This window comes from Gracilinanus agilis, chromosome 2 (assembly GCF_016433145.1).
Source record: "Gracilinanus agilis isolate LMUSP501 chromosome 2, AgileGrace, whole genome shotgun sequence".
Classification (NCBI taxonomy): Eukaryota; Metazoa; Chordata; class Mammalia; order Didelphimorphia; family Didelphidae; genus Gracilinanus; species Gracilinanus agilis.
This window is the reverse complement of record NC_058131.1, coordinates 96,804,261-96,810,252: the sequence shown is the minus strand read 5'-3', so window position 1 is coordinate 96,810,252 and position 5,992 is coordinate 96,804,261. Positions and strand designations below refer to the sequence as shown.

General features: G+C 34.2%; 1 pseudogene; it reads left to right on the top strand.

Moving 5' to 3' along the window:
• The first annotated feature begins 2,773 nt into the window (after positions 1-2,773).
• Positions 2,774-3,848, top strand: LOC123233331 (annotated as a pseudogene).
• Positions 3,849-5,992: the final 2,144 nt, after the last annotated feature.

Sequence of the window (5,992 nt, the reverse complement as noted above, 5' to 3'; positions counted from 1 at the left end):
TTAAGATAATATTTGTAACGTGCTTAGCACAGTGCTTAACCCATAGTTGGAACTTAATAAATGATCATTCTTTCCCCTCTGCAGGTTCCACAGATTTCCATGGGGACAATGTTTAAATTTCAGAGATCCATGAACTTGGAGGGTAAAAAAATTCTCAGTTTTTACTAGCTTCTAAATGAAATATATAATTTCCTTCAACTATTTAAAAACATTATTCTGAGATTTGGTTCAAAGAAATCCATGTCACAAAAAAAGTTAAGAATATTCACTTTTAAGGGAGGATCATTCAGTCTAATCAAGAGAAAATGCAATAAATTAAGGTAAAATGACAGTTTAAGAAAAGCTTTATGTACAAATTTTACATGAAAAAGTCGATGCTTTATATGCTGTTTGAAAACTTTATATGTGAAGATGATTGTACCTAGATAGAGTTCAGTCATAAGAAAATCTAACCATCATTTTCCAGGAGAGTTTTAAAGAAAATTTCCTAGAACAAATAAGTTCAAGAAAGAGTCCACAGATTAATGGAGTCTAAGAGATGTGTTCAGTGGAAAACATCAGATTCAACACTCCTAGACACATTTTGTTCTGATATTTATACTGCCTTTATTGATTATCAAAAAAGTCTTCAACTGATTTCTGCACTCATGGCTCATCTTATTATTCATAAAATAAAGTCAGCCATGGGAAAATGCTTTAGTATTTGATGCTCACATGGAAAATTGTTCTCTGTTGAAAATACACCATCAACACTATCATATCAAGAATAATTGTAAAAAAGTGAAATTTTTTCAGGGATACAGCCTAAGGCCTTTGTGGTTCTGACTAGCCTTAAATATGTTATTGTCTGCCTCAAATAAAAGACTGTCTTCCAAACTAAAGAAGGAGTCCAACTAAAATGTCTTATTATTCACTTAATCATGTTCATCACTTATTGTACATGAATTACATCAAGTGACATACATATTAAATAGCTCCTTATTCTTAGAGAATCTTTTTCTCCAGTGAGATTAAAATTTAAGTGGACTTGTTAAGTTACAACGTTTTTAAAACATTCAGAAGAAAGAGACTTAAGACTTTGAGGTTGAATTTGAATGCCAAGTCATTCAGTGGATGAAAGAAATAGCTCTAAGTATCTTTGTTTTCTTCAGGCAAGTAACATTGACCATATTATTATCAAGAAGAAAACCATGTCTAAATGAGATTTGAATATTAAAATTAAATTTTTAAAATTAAAAAAAATTTTTTTAAACCCTTACCTTCCATCTTGGAGTCAATACTGTGTATTGGCTCCAAGGCAGAAGAGTGGTAAGGATAGGCAATGGGGGTCAAGTGACTTGCCCAGGGTCACACAGCTGGGAAGTGTCTGAGGCCGGATTTAAAATTAAATTTTAGTGGGAAGAATACACATAAAGTAACTAATACCTGTGTACTATCCATTTTAATATATACTCTTGCAAAAGCAAAGTGGAACATAAGAGATTTGAAAAGTATTCTGTGAGTGGAGGGGAGGTAGAGAGAGGAAGAAAATTTGGAACTCAAAACAAAAATTCAAATTGTTTTAAACTTAAGTATTCTAACAAAAATCAGTATGATATAAGTAAAGCACAGAGCCTATTTTCCTAAGTTAGCTATTGAAAAATTATACTTCTTCACCAAAATGGAAGAAAATTGATAGATATTTCAGAGCATATTAAAACATTAATACATTAAAAACAAATAGAAATCCTTTTGGAACAAGCAAACATCTCTTCTCCAAACAATGGGTTGATAATAAGTACAATTATTTGGATTTGTCTAATTGAATTGAAAATGGTTCACCTCCTTTTTGGAGTCTATGAAATGGCTAACATTCAAGAGGGGAATCAAATGCTCCTTTCTGGATGGCATCTATGTGAATTCAGTCAACAATATGTCAAGAAAGAAGTATCAAACAAATTTGTAAGTCATGAAGATATGTCTGCAGAGGGTACAAGCTGTCAATTTGGGACCACATCATTTCCTTCCTCCTCCTCCCTCAAATTACCAGGTATCCTTATGGAACCTGAATTAGTGATCAATATCTACAAGTCATGGCTTCATGATTCAAATAAGATATCGGAAACTCACTATCTTTCATAGACTAATAGATAGTGAATAATAAACTCCCTTACTAGCTATACAGACTTTGTATTCATGACAACTTAAACCACAAATTATATTGGACTAAAGGCGTTGTCATAGACCTAGTTCTGGCTTACAATTACCCCCAAATAGTACTTATCCATCAAAACTCAAGAATAATTTTTTAAAAAGATCTTACTACACCAAATATTCTCAATTACAAATCTATATTAATGAAAAACTTACAAAATGGATTGCCTAGCAGAAGAAAATCCCCTTGGGAATGAAATTGTGCTAAGGTGCTTTCAATGTGCCTTTAGAAGATTAATTTCAGCCCTAATACCTTTATTCAGTTATATTTATTTTATCCACTGGTACAATGGGGACAGGACATTAAATATAAAAGAATAATAACAGGATATTTATCCCAAAACTATTTCTCAAACAGTTCTGTCAAACAATTCTGCTGAAGTGAACAATTTTTCGACAATAATAAAGAGATGATATTTACATGGTACCTTAAAATTTTAGTGTTTCGTATGCATTCTACTATTTGAATGCCACAAAAACCTTGTGAGGTCAAAGTTACTATTATTCTCATAGAAAAAATTATATCAAAGATGATAAAAATAATACAATATGTCAAAAGATATGATACAGTGTAACCAAAATGGTCTGTGGCTTCCTACATGTCTTCATTCATTCCACTAAGGGGTTTAAGCAGTTTGCCAACTTGTATTTGCATTAGATAGAGGAGAAGTTGTTAGGCTATTTCATCAACAAAGCAAAATCCAGGGTTTTTCTGGACAGATTGAACCCTGATGTGATGAGGAATTTGAGATTGAGCTGGAGGGCTGTCAGTCTTTGTGGATTCTCTGCTGTCAGAAATGCTATGATAAGACCGAGGTCAGCAAAGGCAACAATGAGATCATAGACAAGGATATGGGTAAAGGACAGATCCAGCTGGACCCACAGACCATGCAGAAGAAGAACTGGCACATGGATGTGATTGAGATGAATGGGATCAAGGTGGAGTTCTGTGTGAAATTCACCATCAGAGACATAAACCTGAAGCAGATTCCATCTGAAAAGCAGACAGGAGTCTTAGGGGTGAAGATTAGCGTTGTGATGAAGCAAGAACACTCCAAGATGTCCTACATTGTTTGGCAATGTGTGAAGGAAGTAGAGAAAAGAGGAATTGAGGAAATGGGAATCCATGTTATTTCAGGGATGGCCACTGACATCCAGGCACTGAAGGCTCTCTTTGATGCCAACAATAAGGATTTGTTGGGGATACTGAGTGACATGGACATCAATGCCATTGCTAGGACCTTGAAGCTCTACTTCCTGGAACTCCCAGAGCCTCTCCTCATTACAGACTTTACTCAGTCTTCAGGGAGGGCATTGCCCTCTCAGATACTGCTGCCAAGGAAAACTGTATGATGCACTTTCTCCAAACTCTTCTCAACCCAACTTCATCACTTTCCTTTTCTTGCTAGAACATTTAAAAAGGAGTGCTGAAAAGGAACTTATCCAAAAAATGTCCCTTCACAAACTGGCCCCTGTGTTTGGCCTAACATTACTGAGACTATCTGAAGTGGAGAACAAAGGACATCTGACCTCAACCTCTACATCTGGTTTCATGAAATAGGTCTAGGTCCTTTTCTTTTACCTAGAATATCCCCTACCCCATCTTCTTTGTGAAGCAAAAAAGGAACACACTGTACTTTTCCACTGATGCTTAGCAAAGGTATGGGTGGCATGAGGTCTACCATGGGGGGCAGTGATCCTCCCAGCTGGATCCTGGGACTCAAAGTAGACTTGAAAAACCAATGAACCACTCCACAAAGATGAGATGGGACAAACCAGTTACCAAAGGAACTGTAACAGGTGCATCTCCTATGCAGCCTTGTACAAAGCTGGCCTTATCCTCCTGTTCTGCTCCCATTGCCCTTCCCTCTGTATTTCTGCTCATGTCTGTTGCCCAATGGTATCAGAAATTATTTTATATATATTTGCCATGAAGGAAAAAGTAATGACTGACTCAAACTGTAGACCTGTTTATTTTCTTGAATATTCATATTACAAAAGCGAAAAAGAGGCAACGAGTAGTTTATAGACCAAAAAAAATCAGTAAAATAATGAACCCAAAATAAACATAAAAGAAACAAAATCAAGGGAAAAATAACAAAAATAAAAGTAAAAATAATCTACAACATTGAATTTGTGAATGAAAAATAATTTTAAAATATATTTTGTTTTTACATCACCTAAATTCCCTTTCATTATGTCTTACAGAGAGCCATTCATTACAGAAAATAATTTTAAAGAAAAAAGGAAGAGAAAAAAACAGTAAAATTTATATCCATATCTATATCTATATCTGACAATATATCCTGTGTGTCACATTTATATACCCTCCAATACCATAAGAAGCAGGTTTCTTCTTTTATCTCCTCTTTATGCTTATTCTTTGTAATTTTATAACATTCTTTTTCAATTGATTCATGGATGTTATTTTAGATATTCTGTATTCATAGATGTAGTCACTATGTACATTGTGTTCATTACATTACATTGTGATAATTGTGTATATTATTTACTTGGTTCTGATGATTTTATTTCACAATAGTTCATGTAATTTTTCTGTGCTTCTCTGTATTTGTCATATTTATAATATCTTAAAGTGCAATAATATTCCTTGACATTCATGTACCATAGCTTTTTTTTAGCCATTCCCATAGTAGGGAGCATCTACTTTGTTTTCAATTCTTTGTTGCCACAAAAAGAGCTACTCCAAATATTTTGGTGTATATGAATCCTTTCTTTTTATCAGTGATCTCCATGGAGTATGTGCCTAGTAGAGGAATCTCTGAATTTAAGGGTTGGGCATGTTAGTAATTTTATTTTCAATATTCCAAATTATTTTCTAAAATGATTATAGTAGTTCAGAGCTTCACCAATAATGCATCGAGGTATCTGTCTTTGCACAACCCCTTCAATGTTGATTATTCTATCTTTTGTCATCTATGCCAATCTATTGGGTGGGAAGTTTTAAAACTCCTGGATTATTTTTATTTGCATTTCTTCTATGAGTAGCAATTTGAAATGCCATTTCATATGACAATTAATATTTTGCAATTATTCTTTCTCAGTCTATGATTCTCATTCTCTTGAGTGGGAAGCAGTTGGATTAAGGCTGGGAGTAGTATTATTACAAAAAAGCTATAATGAGAAAACTTGTTATTATGACTTTAGATGCATACCTTACCAATTTCTGTCCCCATTCCCAAATGAAACAATTACATGTAGCAGTAGAAGCACAATTAAGGTGGTTGTTGTTATTGAGTCATTTCAGTTGTAAGTTGTAAGTGTCTGAAGCCAGATTTGAACTCAAAAAGTTGATTCTATCTACTGGGCCACCTAGCTGTCCCATGATAAAGTTATGCCTTAACAAAATTGTCAAGTAGGAGGAGTTGTTCTTCAGAGTGTGTATTCTTTTTTGTCACTATTTTTTTCATGTTTATATTGTTCCCTTCTTCCTCCTACTCTCATGTATCTTTCATGTATCCAGTGTCATTGAGGTTTTTTTCACCATTCTCCATTGTTGGAATCTGCTCTTATTAAGAATTGAGATTTTAAAAAAAGAAGAAGAATTTAGATGAATATAAATGACTATATCTCCCTAAAATCTTTGTATTTTAAACTTTAAGTATTTTTTTGTAGAAGAATAAAAGGTTCTGGCTCTTTTCAGAGGAATTTCAGGTATACTTACCAGGAAGAGAAGTTTGTGTGTGTGTGTGTGTGTGTGTGTGTGTGTGTGTGAAAGATAGAGAGAGAAGGAGGAGGAGGAAGAGGAGGAGGAGGAGGAGGAGGAGGAGGAGGAGGA